Source organism: Podarcis liolepis (assembly GCF_965112155.1).
Source record: "Podarcis liolepis genome assembly, chromosome: 2".
NCBI lineage: Eukaryota > Metazoa > Chordata > Lepidosauria > Squamata > Lacertidae > Podarcis > Podarcis liolepis.
The window spans coordinates 76,047,887-76,065,910 of NC_139555.1; positions in this window are offsets into that span (position 1 = coordinate 76,047,887).

Below are 18,024 nucleotides of genomic sequence, written 5' to 3' on the forward strand. Positions count from 1 at the left end.
GGTACCTCTGGTTCTGAATTTAATTCGTTCTGGAAGTCCGTTCTTAACCTGAAACCATTCTTAAGCTGAGGTACCACTTTAGCTAACTGGGCCTCCCGCTGCCGCCACCACGAGATTTCTGTTCTCATCCTGAGGTAAAGTTCTTAACCCGAGGTACTACTTCTGCGTTAGCAGAGTCTGTAACTTGAAGTGTTTGTAACCCGAGGTGTTTGTAACCCGAGGTACCACTCTATTTTGTTTCCAGTAAAGAAACTTGAGCATGGTACCCATTGGGGCAGGGCTTGGGATAGCTTCATTAACTACGAACCCCCAAATTTGGGATTCCTTCCAAATCATTGTCAATTACACAGTTTGGCGGGGGGCACTGCAAAACACCCCCATCATTCAGCCCAGACACTGAGGTCCAGCTCCGAGGGCCTTCTGGCGGTTCCCTCACTGCAAGAAGTGAAGTTACAGGGAAGCCCAGCCAGATGGACGGGGTATAAATAATAAATTATTATTATTACATTATTATATAACCAGGCAGAGGGCCTTCTCGGTAGTGGCGCCCGCCCTGTGGAACGCCCTCCCACCAGATGTCAAGGAAATAAACAACTACCTGACTTTTAGAAGGCATCTGAAGGCAGTTTTTTATGTTTGATGTTGTATCACTTTTTTATTATTACTAATATTCTGCTGGGAGCCACCCAGAGTGGCTGGGGAAGTCCAGCCAGATGGGCGGCGTATAAATTTATTATTATTATTATTATTATTATTATTATTATTATTATTATTATTATTAACATAAAGTTTTCACTGCAAAACTATTGCAAAACTTTGGCACCAGATTGGAGGGCATCCCAAATTTTGGGGTTCATAATTAATGAAGCTGCTTGAGAACAGCAGTGGCTACCTGTTCTAGCTTCTTCTTGCTCGGGGTTGCCCCACTCATGGAAAACAGCTGAGCTAGACACACATTAAGGAAGAGCAAACTGTACTGGAAGAAACTAAAGGGAAACATGTTGTAAATGATTTGCCATTAGCCTTTTACAAGCTTTCATTTTGTGTTTGCAATTAATTCATTAGCTGTAAAAGAACAGCAGTGAAACATGTTAAAGCCCATATTGTAAAAAAAATCCTTGTAAAAGCAAAGATGCCAAACTATTTTTAGCATTTTAATGGCTGAAGATAATTTTTTGTACAAAGGTCTTGCATGCCCATTACAAAGGCATCTGCACTGACAGCTTGAAGAATCATTCACACAATTAAAAAAAAGAAGAGTTCATCAAGATTCAAAAAAGTACGCTTCTGTTAAACTGAATAAAAATTTTTAAAAGCAACAATAAGGAACTAGAAAAACATTTCATATGGAGAAATGCATCAAACAGAGTGTTTTCATAGCTCATTTTTATCCTATTTGCAGGTTTCATCTGTAAGCCCCAAATCCACAGAAACAAACACTTAATTCTCATGGGAAACCGCACTAAAATCAGTGGGAAAAAGTATATTATTTTAGTTGCACTGGGGGCCTTGTTTTATGCCATGTTATATATGTTGATGAACAGTCTCCTATAGGGGCTGAAATGCAGTTTGATCTGTTTGTACAACCAGGAACTTCCTTTAGGTACAAAGTGATGCATCAGTGATACTGCCAGCTAAAATGCGCTGACTGTTGCTATGGAGGCGAGAATGAGCAAATTAATAATAATAAATGTGTGCCTTACCATAAAATCTTGCAAATCTCACACTTCAAACCCCATGAGAAGAGAAGTCAGTCTCAAAACTCTTAACCGGTTTCACTGGTAAAAAGAGAAAAACTGTTATTCGTGCTTCAAAGAAACAGACTGCCATCCTAATCCTAAGCATTTGCATGATAATTATTTGCCTGCAATGTCAGTGCAACGTCTCTGCAATATCATCATAGCATCATAGCTTGTTACTTGCATTGCAAAGGCACAGCAGTTAGTATGCCTCAGCCTAAGCACTTATCTGCTAACACAGCAAGTCTCAAAATTGGGCTGCAAATTATTCCAAACACACAAACTCCTTATGCTATACAGACATCCTGTACTATTTGTAGACATACAGATCATTTGGAAGTGTAAATAATAATTAAAAAAACCTACATGACTATGGGGAGGGGTTTTCAAACACAACTAGAGAGGGACTACTTTCCATTAAAATTTAATATAAGTCAAGCACCTTTATGCTATCTTTTCCCTAGTAAATGTACCTCTAGGTAAGTAATGAAATATTTAAACACCAAAAGACATGTCTGATTTTTTATTTATTGTAAGAATATAATGAGTGAAGAGGTTTTTTGTGTGTGTTTTTTTCCAATTATGTAGGAGGATTTTAACTGTATTTATTTATTTATTATATAGCTACCTCAAGGGACAGAAGGAGATTGACAAATGATTCCTGGGTGATCTCCCATCTGAGCAGTTTCATGGGGCCAGGTGCTTAGCCTCAACAATTAACCTGTTTCATGTACTTCAGATCATTCTTTGGACTTATTAACAGGAGATCTATTCTATTATACATTTTGAAGCCAGCTGCTAGCGAGCCTGCACACTGGCTCCTAGAGGAAACGCCATTCCTACCCAGCAGTTCCATGGTCCAGCACTCACAGCGATGAACAAAAGCCTCAATGCACGTAGGCAAACCTCAGTCCCTGGAATTAGGTCTGGATGGTGTGGGACTTCCTGCTATGCAAATACACAATGATCTTTCTCTGCTGGGATATGTAGGACGATGATCAGATGGAGAAGACAGCAGCAGGGAAGGCTCAGAAAGGAGAGTTCCCTCCTTGAAACCACCCAAAGCAGGCAGAGCCTGCACCAGGCTAGTAAAAAGTCAAGCACCTGCAAGGTGAGTTTTGAGCCCCACATAATACTGTTCCTTGCCAAAGTATATTGACGTGTGATGTATCTTGAGGCCCTGGTGCATTCACTTTAACAAATATGAAGGACTGACAACAGGTTGACCACTTGGGATACCTCTGTGACACTTTTTCTTCTCTGGTCAAGCACCGGGAACATTCAGCAGTTGCTACCGTTCTCCAGCCTGGCCCACGTTATCCCTGCTCTAGCAAACTTCCACATTCCACAATGCATCGTAAGTGGGACTGCCTTTGAAGACTTTTGGAAACTTTGGTTAGGATAAATACAGCTGCCAGATTACCAGCTGGGACCAGTCTTTGAGAACACGTCATCCTGGTGCTTCAAGAGCTTCAGTGGCTCCTGATGTTTCTGAACACAACTCAAAACAGTTCATGCTTACCTTTAAGATCCTGTAAGCCTTTGGGCCCAAGGAGCTGAGAAAGGAATGTCTTCTTCCAACGCTATGTTCACATCTGTCTGTGGACTAAGACCTTTAGAGATCTCCTCCAGGCATTGCTGCTATCTGAACTAGAAAAGGGGCCTTCTTAGTGATGATCTCCCTATGGAATTTGTTCTTCAGGGATACTCATCTAACTTTTTGTTTACCAGGCATTTAAACATTTGTTGAGCTTTTAACACGTTCTGAGTTTTTAATGCTCCTATTTTGCTTTCCTGGTTGGTTGGTTTCAATGTTTTTATGATAATATCACCATTGTATTCTATTCTTTTGTAAGCCCCCTGGAAATACTTCTTGAATAACAACATAGAAGCCCATTAAATAGAAAATATATATATAATAATGTTTTTTATTTTTATTACTTAAGTCATTCTGTATTATAATGCAAATGAGAACAATATGCTCATATTGATAAAATTAAAACTATATCTAACCCTATCTATTTTTCCTCTCTATATAATCTCTTTCTTTCTTTCAAATTATTTTAATTGAAGATTTTCTTGGGCAACAAAAGTACATACGGTGTCTCTGCTTTCAAAAAATTCCTCCCACTCTTAATTTTGAACAGGCTTCATAAACATGGCTGACCTACTGACAATATGTATAAGAGTAAACTTGAAGGTCCTTTTAATGTAAAATTCTTGACGCTCAGTGAGAAATCCTTGCAATTCTTTTATACCATTGTTGTTCTTAAAAATCCATGCCCATGTTGTAGATACAATTGTAGATTTCGGATAGGGGGGAATTCCATGTAACTTTCTTGTTATTGTTGCTCTGGGTGTGTGGTTTTGACACAGGAGATCCGGGTATTTGATACAGAAGGCCTTCATTTGTATTTTCAAGCACTGCCAGCACTACATGTTATATGTAAGACATATTAATCCTCCACTCCCGTCCTCCTGCAAATAAATAAATTGTGCAGCTACTGCTGTTAGAGTTACCATTGCTATGTGGAATTTGTTTTAGTTCCACAAGCACCTTTTGGTGTGAACAACAACCATCACACCAGCCTATCCAAGACCACCCTCTTCCTAGAAGACTTGATGAGCAGCTGTCCAGTGCTGAACTCAGGGGATGAGTGAGTAGTATTGGAAAGTTTGGTGGGGAGCTTTCCTGCTAACATTCCCTTTACTATCCCTCAGAGTTGAAGCACAAGTTTTAATGGGCAGAAGCAATATGCAATTGTTTATAATTTTGCCATGACTGGTTTCATTACTGTAGCTGTTGTGATTTTAAATATGATTTAAAGCCGTCTCCAGTGCAGAATGAGGAAGGATATTCATGTCTGAAAGAAATGAATGGAGGGAAATGGGAAGCATGATCTGCAATAATTTAGAAGGAAAACAAGAGATGTCCCTACAAGATATTTTTAGATCAATTTCCAGCAATAAGATAGCTGGGTTTTATTTTTATTTCATTTTATTTTTTACTACTGCAACCAAAATCATTGCAAGACTAATTAACAGAACAAGTACAAATGGATACAAAGTCATAAGCCAATTAATTAATGTACATGTGGTTTTCACAAGTGTATGACAAGTCATGGCTTCTGAGTTGTTATTATTATTATTATTATTATTATTATTAGCATTGGATAACTATAAAACTAAAACTGTTCTATCTTTTCAAAGAGCAGCTCCAAGCAGATAGCAGGAAGAAACTATTTCAAAAGATGAAGGAACTGCATATGTGTGTGTATGTTCACATATAGCTATAGCTATAGATGATATAGATATAGATTGTTGCTGTTTAGTCGTTTAGTCGTGTCCGACTCTTCGTGACCCCATGGACCAGAGCACACCAGGCACTTCTGTCCTCCACTGCCTCCCGCAGTTTGATCAAACTCATGCTGGTAGCTTCAAGAACACCATCCAACCATCTCATCCTCTGTCGTCCCCTTCTCCTTGTGCCCTCCATCTTTCCCAACATCAGGGTCTTTTCCAGGGAGTCTTCTCTTCTCATGAGGTGGCCAAAGTATTGGAGCCTCAGCTTCACGATCTGACCTTCCAGTGAGCGCTCAGGGCTGATTTCCTTCAGAATGGAGAGGTTTGATCTTCTTGCAGTCCATGGGACTCTCAAGAGTCTCCTCCAGCACCATAATTCAAAAGCATCAATTCTTCGGCGATCAGCCTTCTTAATGGTCCAACTCTCACTTCCATACATCACTACGGGGAAAACCATAGCTTTTACTATACGGACCTTTGTTGGCAAGGTGATGTCTCTACTTTTTAAGATGCTTTCTAGGTTTGTCATTGCTTTTCTCCCAAGAAGGAGGCATCTTTTAATTTCGTGACTGCTGTCACCATCTGCAGTGATCATGGAGCCCAAGAAAGTAAAATCTCTTACTGCCTCCATTTCTTCCCCTTCTATTTGCCAGGAGGTGATGGGACCAGTGGCCATAATCTTTGTTTTTTTGATGTTGAGCTTCAGACCATATTTTGCGCTCTCCTCTTTCACCCTCAATAAAAGGTTATTTAATTCTTCACTTTCTGCCATCAAGGTTGTGTCATCTGCATATCTGAGGTTGTTGATATTTCTTCCGGCAATCTTAATTCCGGCTTGGGATTCATCCAGCCCAGCCTTTTGCATGATGAATTCTGCATATAAGTTAAATAAGCAGGGAGACAATATACAGCCTTGTCGTACTCCTTCTTTCCCAATTTTGAACCAATCAGTTGTTCCATATCCAGTTCTAACTGTAGCTTCTTGTCCCACATAAAGATTTCTCAGGAGACGGATGAGGTGATCAGGCACTCCCATTTCTTTAAGAACTTGCCATAGTTTGCTGTGGTCGACACAGTCAAAGGCTTTTGCATAGTCAATGAAGCATAAGTAGATGTCTTTCTGGAACTCTCTAGCTTTCTCCATAATCCAGCGCATGTTTGCAATTTGGTCTCTGGTTCCTCTGCCTCTTTTAAATCCAGCTTGCACTTCTGGGAGTTCTCGGTCCGCATACTGCTTGAGCCTTCCTTGTAGAATTTTAAGCATAACCTTGCTAGCGTGTGAAATGAGTGAAATTGAGCGGTAGTTGGAGCATTCATAGATATAGATACTCACACACAAATATGCATATGCAGTTAGCCTGCAGTGATAGACAAGCCACCTCATTGGAGCCTACAGGTGACAAAGCGATCAGCTATCTGCTCCCTGCTCTTTTAATTTTTGGCTCAAAATGTCACTTCAGCTCAATGATTCTGTTAGCTGTGGGCTACGATTAGGTGGAGCATGTCGAGGGCCAGAAAAGGTGTGACGCATTGATGAGAAGGAATAAGCTGTTCCTGAGATGCCAGGTTCCTTTCCTAGGTTTCCTGGTTTGGAAAAGAAAGCTCCTTTAGGGTTGAATAACTATCTCATCCCCAGGCAGTGGCAGCTCCACCCGGCTATCCCATCCCAGGGTGCCACCCTGAATAAAATATTGGAGGGGGGCAGGGAAGCCCTGCCCTGTATAATCGATCCCAAAACGCAGGGCTCGCACACACACACACACACACACACACACAAACACCATTTTATCAGCAATGCCCATCAACTTTGGGGGGACCCACCCCCTCAAATTTTTTAGGGGGGAGCAAAAGGACCTAAAGACTCTAGGAGTTTTCTCCTATGACCTAACCATATGCCAATGGGGATGGCTATGGCTCCTCAGTCTTTGAGTCCACAGAAGAACCAGAAAATAGCACAATGTGTAAGAGATGAATAAGCTGGCATGTGATAAGGCAGCCCATGTCATGAAGGAAGCATTTCTGACAGCCTATTCTTACCATGTTTGCTGTAATGTTTCTTTGGAATGATGTGAGGCACCACTTCCATGTATTTGACAGACAAAAGCTGCTCTTTTAATATCCCTTCACAGTGGAGATGAAGTAGGTGGATGAAACTCATGGTGCTGGGCCAGAGATCCACAAGTCCAGAGGCCTCCAACAACAAAAGACCTAAGGCATGGGTAGGCAAACTAAGGCCCAGGGGCCGGATGCACCTTCGAAATCCGGCCCGCGGATGGTCCAGGAATCAGCATGTTTTTACATGAGTGGAATGTGTGCTTTTATTTAAAACGCGTCTCTGGGTTATTTGTGGAGCATAGGAATTCGTTCATATTTTTTTTCAAAATATAGTCCGGCCCCCCACAAGGTCTGAGGGAGAGTGGACTGGCTCCCTGCTGAAAACGTTTGCTGACCCCTGACCTAAGGAGATGGGGCCATTCCCAATCCTTCCCATGTACATCTTCTACACCCCCTGAACACATCTGTTAGCTGACTCTGATGTCTTCTGGAGCACTGACTTCTCAGGGGGTCTGTAAACACTGAGAAGCTTCTTCCCAAAGCAGTCCCCACTGCCTAGAAAAAGCAGCTAGCTGCAGGAAATGTCACCAGTCCTTTCATTGGCCAGATGCCACATTCACGGGAAAGAGGTTTCCTTCAGACTACCCAGCCAAGGCTAGAAAGCTCTGCCAGTTGTTCAAATATGTGCTACAGTCACCCAGAGATTTCTGACCATGTAAAGATTCATTCTTGCTCTCCCGTGTGAATCAGCCAAAAAGCGGCAGGTTAGCTAAAGCAAAGTGCCAATATGATTGAATATGTTTCCACACAATAAAATTAATATTAATGGCCTCTTCCTGATATTTAACTTATTTTTTTGTTTATCTTTTTCTTTCATTTTTTCTACCCAGTGTGCTTAGCTAATAAAACCTCCATTATGAGGAAGTGGCACTTGTAACATTCCATGCTACATCAATTATTATGACTTTATTGTGACTTATTGGAGTTCAGCAAATCCCAGAAGACTATGCTGATGCCTTGGAAGCAATTAATTTTTGATTGATCTAATTCACTCCAGTACTGCATGTAAAATGTTTGCAGGCGTTTGAATAATTCTATTATATGTGGGAGAACACTGCAGGCAAATCATTTGAAAATTAATTGCATAGTTATTTTCAGTAAATATAATTTATTCCACTTCTATTGTGGTAACTTATGTAGTTGCTTTATGGAGTAAACTAATGAAACAAATGATCTTTGGCGAATTAAGGGAAGGGAAGGAACAGACACAATGCTCCATTTCTTTCTCAGAGTTAACTTTCAACTCTGCATATGTGAACCAACAGAACTGGAAAAACAATTGAACATAAAAGTACAGAAATGAATGTAAAGGGAGTGTTTAAAATGGTTCCAAGATGCAAATTCTATATCCTTTGTCAAGAGGAGCCAGAAAGCATCCAGATCATTCATGTGCATCCACTCACAGTACAGTTAATAGGAGAGAAGTTTTGACTAGAAGAGTATATGCAGCAATGGCCAGTGGGGAGGGATGCACTGCCACTCAGCCAGAGGTGAACCAAGGAAGGGAAAATGCATATAAAAAATTCTCTCACATGCTTTTTTTATCCTGACCTTTCTCTAAAGAGCTCCTCGCTGCAGTTTCCCTTCATCCTCACAACTGCTTTAGAGCAGGCACGTCCAATAGATAGGTCACTGGACACCTGTGGTACATCACTGGCTCCCCCCCAAAGAAGCTCAACAACTTTGGCTCAACAATATCACCCTGCACCCCTTAAAAATGGGGCTTTCCTCGTCTCTAAATAAAGCTCAACAACTTTGACCTGAACCCCCCCAAAGTGGGTAGATCACTGCCAGTTTTTAACTCTGCGGGTAGATCGCAGTCTCTTGGGAGTTGGCGACCCCTGCTTTAGAGTTAGGTTAGTGTCGGGAACTGCTGATCACTGCCCCGTGTGGTTAACTGCATAACTGCAACCTATCAGGGAAGAACCTCCCAGATCTTCCTGGCTGCACCTAAGCTGAACATTGGCTCCTGCTGGGCTGGAAAGGATCTACATGGCTTCCTTTTCCAGCTGAGGTTGAACAAGGAGGTGTATGTGAGTGTTAGCACTTGCTGTCTGATGCTGGTGGTGCTTTGTTGTGACCTCTACTTGTTTCCCAGTCCTGCCTTTTCCCTTCAGTCCCGACTCTTTCCAGATTCCACCCATATCTGGCCCTGATAGGCTAAGGTCTGTGGCTGAGCAGGGATTTGAATCCACAGGATCCCTTCTTGCTGCCTGGAGCTAGTTAGACCTGAAGGCTGCTGCTGCCTGATACACAACTGTCCCAAATTTACTTATGAAGATTTCTGCAAAAGGTTCCTCTTCCAGCACAGAAAACACTTCACCTCAAAATACAATCCATCATCATCAGACACATTTGTTACAGTTTCCAGCTAATGTTATTCAAAGGTTATTGACTTTAAAGAGAAAGCCATGACTTTAATCAATACGTATTTACACTGCTGCCAAAAACAGAATTGGAGATGAAGAAGAACTGTTCATCTTATGTCAGTGAAACACAGTTGGAAAGAAGATGCAAAGCAACTATAGATGACAGGTTAAATTAAAGGAGAGACCTTTACCATTAAAACAATGAAATAGTCCAATCCCTTAAAACAACAAACATTTTTCTGCCATGATTGGGCTAACCCAGGGAATAAATTCTCATTGCCCAGAAAACACACAAAGTGGGTTGAAGAATAATCGATTAAAATGAATTTCTTCTAAAGGGTTCTTTCAAAAGTCACTTCTGATATTTTTATTTTTGCAATGCTTAAAATTCTACAAGGCAGGCTTAAGCAGTATGTGGACCAAGAACTCCCAGAAGTGCAAGCTGGATCTTGAAGGAGCAGAGGAACCAGAGACCAAATTGCAAACATGCGCTGGATTATGAAGAAAGCCAGAAAGTTCCAGAAAAACATCTACTTCTGCTTCATTGACTATGCAAAAGCCTTTGACTGTGTCGACCACAGCAAACTATGGCAAGTTCTTAAAGAAATGGGAGTGCCTGATCACCTCATCTGTCTCTTGAGAAATCTCTATGTGGGACAAGAAGCTACAGTTGGAACTGGATATGGAACAACTGATTGGTTCAAAATTGGGAAAGGAGTACGACAAGGCTGTATATTGTCTCCCTGCTTATTTAACTTATATGCAGAATTCATCATGCAAAAGGCTGGGCTGGATGAATCCCAAGCCGGAATTAAGATTGCCGGAAGAAATATCAACAACCTCAGATATACAGATGACACAACCTTGATGGCAGAAAGTGAGGAGGAATTAAACAACCTTTTAATGAGGGTGAAAGAGGAGAGCACAAAATATGGTCTGAAGCTCAACATCAAAAAAACAAAGATCATGGCCACTGGTCCCATCACCACCTGGCAAATAGAAGGGGACGAAATGGAGGCAGCGAGAGATTTTACTTTCTTGGGCTCCATGATCACTGCAGATGGTGACAGCAGTCACGAAATTAAAAGACGCCTGCTTCTTGGGAGAAAAGCAATGACAAGCCTAGACAGCATCTTAAAAAGCAGAGATATCACCTTGCCGACAAAGGTCTGTATAGTAAAAGCTATCGTTTTCCCAGTAGTGATGTATGGAAGTGAGAGCTGGGCCATAAAGAAGGCTGATCGCCGAAGAATTGATGCTTTTGAATTATGGTGCTGGAGGAGACTCTTGAGAGTCCCATGGACTGCAAGAAGATCAAACCTATCCATTCTTAAGGAAATCAGCCCTGAGGGCTCACTGGAAGGACAGATCGTGAAGCTGAGGCTCCAATACTTTGGCCACCTCATGAGAAGAGAAGACTCCCTGGAAAAGACCCTGATGTTGGGAAAGACTGAGGGCACAAGGAGAAGGGAACGACAGAGGACGAGATGGTTGGACAGTGTTCTGGAAGCTACCAGCATGAGTTTGACCAAACTGCAGGAGGCAGTGGAAGACAGGAGTGCATGGCGTGCTCTGGTCCATGGGGTCACGAAGAGTCGGACACGACTAAACGACTAAACAACAACAAATCAAATAGCATTCTAATAACATTAAAATAGTCAGTGTAGATCCATCCATGGAGGACACTAGGAGGCTACCCTTGATCTACATGGACTAATAGACTGCTCAGTGTAAGGCACAGGTTAGTTTGGAAACCTGTGGAAACGACTAAACGACTAAAACAACAACAACATTCTCTAAATGTGTGAATGTGTGAATATTGTTGTTGTTTTTAATTTAAACCGTTTATATACCACTTAACTGCAATAGTCTCTAAGCCATTTACAAAGATGCTAAAAATAAATATATAAAATTAAACTTCAACTGCTGTAATTGAAACAGAAGCAGCTGCCTTTGGTAGGCACTAGAAGTTCAGTCAGGACGGGCCTGTCTGACCTCAACTGAAAATATTGCCTGAATATTTGAGAGCACTGACATATTTTACTTCAGTATCTAACCCTGGATAGTTGGGTGTGTTTGACTGGAATGGTCCCAACACACTCTGCATTTTGTTTCACACAGGCACACCTTGCATGAACCAACCCTGCAAATGAATCAGTCAGGCCACTCATCCTTGGCTCTGCCCCACCCCATCAAGTAATGAACTAGTGTGTGTGAACCAGGCCAGCCTAAGACATTTCGCTGCCTGATACAAAAGTCAAGGCAGCAACCTGCTCCCCATTTAAGGCTAACTGGACCAGCAGCTGACTCTAACTTTGATCCTGGAGAGGGGACATCCTCCATAGCTGGAGGGTGGCAGGCTTGGTGACTGCCTGGCCCCCACAGCTCCATTCCCCAACACCTTGCCATTACTCCCAACCCCTCAGCATCCACACTTGATGTGGCTGCCTCACTCTACCTAATAGTCCTGCCAGCCCTTCATCCATTGCCTGAAGCACTGTGGTCTTCCTCCACTCCCATGACTTGAGTTGGCTAACAAAACCCTGCAAGATGATCAGTGCTCTAAAAGGTACCATTATCAGTCTGGGAGTCATTGTTGCACTCCAGTTTTCCCAAATTACATGGCGCTAATATAGCTATCTATATTCTCCTCAAACCAGATATGGTGTCATTGCCTTCTTTCTTCTTCTTTTTTCAAGCCACATTCATGGGCAGCTATGAGTGCTTTAGTGACAAAGCAACATTATATTTGGTTGCTGCATTTCTCTCCCCAGCCCTCTAAAGCCTAATTCACAGTTGCAGGGAAACCTAAACAAACCCGCTGAAGCAATTTACGAAACTGATGAAAATGATTAGGCAAACATTCTTAAGCATCCCAGCCCCAATTCTGGTGGCTGAAGCAATTTGTTTCCGGAACAGTGTTTTTGCTTAGTGCCCTGTGATTTCACAGCACATCATTTTCATGTCCTGTGTTTCAATCGTTATATAAACTTTACCATGTCAAGTAAAAATCACACACTGGAATTCACACTAGCATTAGATAAATGCTAGTGAGACATTGACGTGCCTCGTTCAATTTTCCCTTCTATTTTCTGAACAAGCAGGCTCACTCATGTTGAAAGATAGCACCTCAAGACCAACGCCAGCTTGCAAGAAATTAAAAAAGCAAGAGTCAAATTGGTTGACTGCTTACAACAGCAGCAACACAGGACCTAAATCTGAAAATCAATAAACCTTAGAAATGGCCGCTGGAAGCAGAATTCTGTAGAAGCCTGCAGCGCTGTAGGGACTGGGACTGGGTTTGGGTTTACAGGAGGAGGAAACAGACTGGGATGGAAGTGTGGAAACCCAAGTTGGAGGAAGAAGGATCTCTCCTTTCCATCTTGACTTCAGTCGCTTTGGGGGAGAGCAGGGATGCTGGCTGCCCCTCAAACCTTCCTGCAGAGCACAGAGCCTCAGTGTATTTTGGGAAGGCCTTTGAGCAAGTGAGGGGGAAGCAGAACAGAAAGCAATGTCTGAACCAGAGCCAGAACTGCAGGGTGTCCCCAGGTGCCTAAAAGCAGGTACTGCTTCCTCAGATGGAAGCAAACTCACTGGTCCTGACAAGAGCAGGCACTTGCTATCTCAGCATTCCCACAAGGCAAGTCTCATAAGCGAGCATGCCACTAGGCAGCGGGGGGCGGGGGGGATAAGGAAACTGTTAGGATATCTTCCATTTCCATCCAGTTCTGAACTTTCCCTCCTACTCCTGAATCGTGACTCAGATAGATAAACATTATCACGGATCTGTATGCTGCATAATGCTGCTGCTGTGAGTCTGCTCAGGTGCCATTTCCATCATACTGTGTGAGAGATGTGATTCTTCACCTCTGTGAGCAAGCTAGAAGACAAGATACTTTGTAGAGACAGCAGTCTGTGTGTGAATCAGATGAGGATGGAAGGGCAGTGAGATATATATATATATATATATATATATATATATATATATATATGCAGGTTTTGGTGTTTTCGGGTGTCTTCCCGTGTAAGAGTTGGGGTGTCTAGGCGACGTTTTCGACGAGGTCTCACTCGTCATCTTCAGGCTGGTGCTTTCGGCTTCTTGTTACTGGAACAGAGCTTCTGTACTGGAACAGAGCACGTAAGCCATCCGTGCAAAGTTTATTAAAATTTTGAAAAGCATTCATTTTTTATTTCTACTTTCCACAATCCACCAGAATTTGCACATGGAAGACACCCGAAAACACCAAAACCTGCATTCCTGTACCCGTGAAAATCTACGAAAGCATATATATATATATATATATATATATATATATATATATATAATGTTCTCTACACAGGAAACAGAAATAGGTGTAGGGCCTACTATGCCAAAGGTAACCAAAACGAGCAACGTTTGGAACTTTTTAGTTCAGAAAAAAGGCAAGTAAGGAGGGATGTGATAGAAGTCTATAAAATTTTCAAAAAAGTAGGTGGAGGGCAAGTTTTTTCTCCTTCTCTCATGATGATAGAACTCGGGGCCAGCCAAGGACACGGAATCTTGTAAGACTCAAGAGCTGACAAAAGCAGTTAGTATTTCATACAGTGGATAAACTATATCAGGCATAGGCATCTATAGGGCCAAGTTTGCTTATGCCTGAACTATATGGAATTCCTTACCACAAGATAGAGTGACGGCCACCAACATGGTTCGTTTTCAAAGGTTAGCCTTATGCTCCAATAATCTGTCTTTTAGTACTGTAGCTATTAAGTCATGATAGCTATGTACTACTGCTAGTAATGTAAGTGGTATGCTTCAAAATGCCAGTTGCTGGGGAACATGAACAAAGAGGGTGATGTGCTCATGTCCTTTTGGGGGCTTCCCATAGGCACCTGGTTGGCCAGTGTGGAAAACTGGGAATAGGATGCTGGAGAGGATGGGCCTTTCGTCTGATTCAGCAGGGCTTTTCCTTCCTCCAGGTAGAAGAACACATTGCATGTTGACCACACATACGCAGATGCTGCTACATAAGGGTAGCAAAAGAGGCCCTTGCTTCCCACAAATTAAGCCAATTCCTCTCACCTTGTAAGAAATTATTTGTTTTCTCTTGTTAACACTTCCAGGCAGCAAGGTTCATTGTTATTTCTTTATTAAAAAAAAACCACTTCTCGTCCTCATTAGTAATTAGCTCTCAACTAGCACATGTTCTGCTTCTAGCTGTACTCAGCCTCACTTCAGCTGACAGTTCGACAGAACAAAGGGCTGCATTTGTAACGCATTTTCTCCTAGTGAACAGTTTCAGAACACAGAAGGATTAGTGAGTCCGTCACATACAAGAGAGCAATTAAACAGAATTTGGAATGTAGAGGTCTCAACTTGGCATCGAAACTGAAAGCACGTAAGCCATCCGTGCAAAGTTTATTAAAATTTTGAAAAGCATTCATTTTTTATTTCTACTTTCCACAATCCACCAGAATTTGCACATGAAAATATTCAGGGAACATTTGTGAAGAATACTTCCAGTGGGCTTGATGTACTTTCTAAGGGCATTTATAACTTATAGCAACACCATTGCTGTTATGTATTTTATTGTCTAATCCCAATGTTTTGATGTTTAGGCCTGACATAAAGAGGACTGGAAAATAAGTATGGCCATAATATAAGGTCCATGATGTTTTGGAAACTGAGTGCATGAGCTGTACACTGTGATAGGAATTTTGAGGTCTTAGATATATGTTAAATGTTCATAAGTGTACCAACCAAGCACATACATAGATCAGCACAGGAAGACCGAACTGGAACCATTTTGATTTTCAAACTGTCCCAAACTGACCAAATGTTTTCTCTGCAAGGTCAAAGGAAAATGGAAAAGCCTCCCCATTGTTTTTTCCTTCACAAGTCTTGTCTTAAGAGTATGTCTGTGTTTGAATAGGGTGTGAGCCTGTGACCTGGCCCACGAACTAAGTATTTAGTAAGTAAAAGACTGGCCAGGCTACCCAGGCAATCCAATCAAGTAACCTGCCAGACAGGAGATAAACGACAGGAGAAAAACAACATTCAAATTTCTGTTTTAAGACCGCCTTTTCTGTGATGTAGGTATGATGTATCTGAGGGGTGGTCTTAGGTTACACCCCTTCTGTGATGTATGTATGATGTTTCTGGGGGTGGTCTTGATCTACAGGGTGGGAATTTCAAAAGTCTTTATAAGGCCTTGCACGCCATTTTTTTGGGTTCCTCCTCTCTCCTGCGGGTGAGGGGAGCACCCTGTTGCAACAGATCAATAAAGATCAAGCTTACTAGTTGCTTTGCTTCTCAATATTCTCTGGTTGGCCTCTGTTATTCTCTCCTACCAATAGGGAACCTATGTAAGGACTCTATATGGGTTCTTGAATACCCCATAAGGGAAAAGGGCAATTTTTATTTACAACAACACCAAGAATAAAAGCCTGGTTGCTCTTTCTTTTCTAGTCATCAATACTGCCTAAGAAAGAATAACCATGATGATAATTTATACGAAAGTCTGGCCCCTACCTTAAGAGCTCAACCAGTGGCCTGTCTTGGTGTCAACCTCTGGCCATTTCAAATCTTGTTGTTGCTTTTAGACTTGACCTGAGCCTCTGGCCTCTAATATTTTAATCCATTTGTTGCCATAAGCTCAAATTCTTTAAGATCTCATTGTTGTTAGCTGGACTCATACAAACCATTTGCAAGTAGGATCCTGTCTATCCAGTACCCTCTTGCCTTTACAAGTGCAGTTAGTTGGTAGGTCTACTCAACCTTGAAAATACAGGAGTGATCACAAAACCAACACTGATCAATAACTTTTTCCCAACCCCATCTCTAATCTCTTAGCACCAGTCTACCCAGGTGGCGCAATTTTCGCTCCACCAACTTTAGTTCAGGTCCAGAATCAGCCTTTCAAAAAGGCATTGTTACCTTGAAAGTTCTTTTAAAATCAAAAGGCCTTTTAAAATTAAGGGTAGGGGTTGTTCCTTAACACCCATTCATCCACAAAGCAGAGCCAGATGGTTTCTATTTGCAAATCGGCTCACTGCTCCAAGAACAACATTTGCCAAGGGCAAAGTCAGTAGAATGTAAACATCTTCATGAATTGACCATGTAAAAACAGAGACATATAAACAATGGACAGCATTTGAGCCAATTTCCGTCATTTTGAAGGGCTTTAATGCAAACTTCTTAACGTACCTATCAGAAGAGCATTTTGTTAATTAATCCATTTGCTCAATTATTGCCGCATTCCTCTTCATATTCCATGGCTTTTTGATCGAAAAATTACATAAAATGATGGAACTGATGGCCATGAAATAACTGAACAGTGACAGATGAAGCAAATTAATCACAGGAACCTTCTCACCTCTCAATTTCATGAAACACATTTCCTTCTGTCCAACATTCAATTTTTATAATAATATTAATAATTATTATTAAGCCCAAATTTCTTTTCAGACATATGGCACAGAGAAAAGTCTGATAATCATCTGTTTTACAGGTCTGGAATCAAAATACATGAAATTCAATGCTCGTCCCTCATCCCCTCCTTGGTCTGCAGCCTTCCAACTCCTTTACCAACTCACTTCCATTGTCCTGACTGCAGGCGGTCTTTTCCTCTTTCCTCAGTTTCCTTTCACTCTTGTTTATCTAAGCTCTTTGCCTTTCAACCCAGTATCTGCTCTGTCTTATTTCATGTTCTTTCCATTTAGAACTTTAGCCTCAGTTCCATAGCTGCCCACAGGATAAATACTTCACAGCCCTCCCCTAAACTGTTTAAACTGTTTTTCAGTTTAAACTGAAGAGCCAGTTTCACACTGGAGAGCCAGTGTGGTGTAGTGGTTAAGAGCGGTGGACTCGTAATCTGGTGAACCGGGTTCGCTTCCCCGCTCCTCCACATGCAGCTGCTGGGTGACCTTGGGCTAGTCACACTTCTCTGAAGTCTCTCAGCCCCACTCACCTCACAGAGTGTTTGTTGTGGGGGAGGAAGGGAGAGGAGAATGTTAGCTGCTTTGAGACTCCTTCGGGTAGTGAAAAAGCGGGATATCAAATCCAAACTCTTCTTCTTTCAACACTCCAAAGGGGGGGATCCAATATAGTCTCTGCTTCCATCAGTGCAAGGATTTCTCCTCGTGCAATTGCATGTTCTTCTCACATCTCCTCTCCCTAAATCTTTTCTGGGGTCCCCCAACCCTCTGGGGCAGATTTTCAGAGGGTGCAAGTCACATGCATGGGGAGGAGGGGGGGAGTCCTACTACACAACTGGAAACCTTAATGCTAATAGGATGTGGTGGGTGAATGCCTCCCATAGTTTATAGCATGAGTGTGAAAAATGTAACCCTCCAGATGCTGCTGAACTACAATCCCACCAGCCCCAGCAACTATAGCCAGAGGTGATGTAAGTTGTAGTTCAACAACATCTGGCCTGATTCCCATTTTAAGGAATTACGAGACCACAGTTTCTTTATAGACCACAGTTGGAATCTTTGGAAAAGGAGATCTATATGAA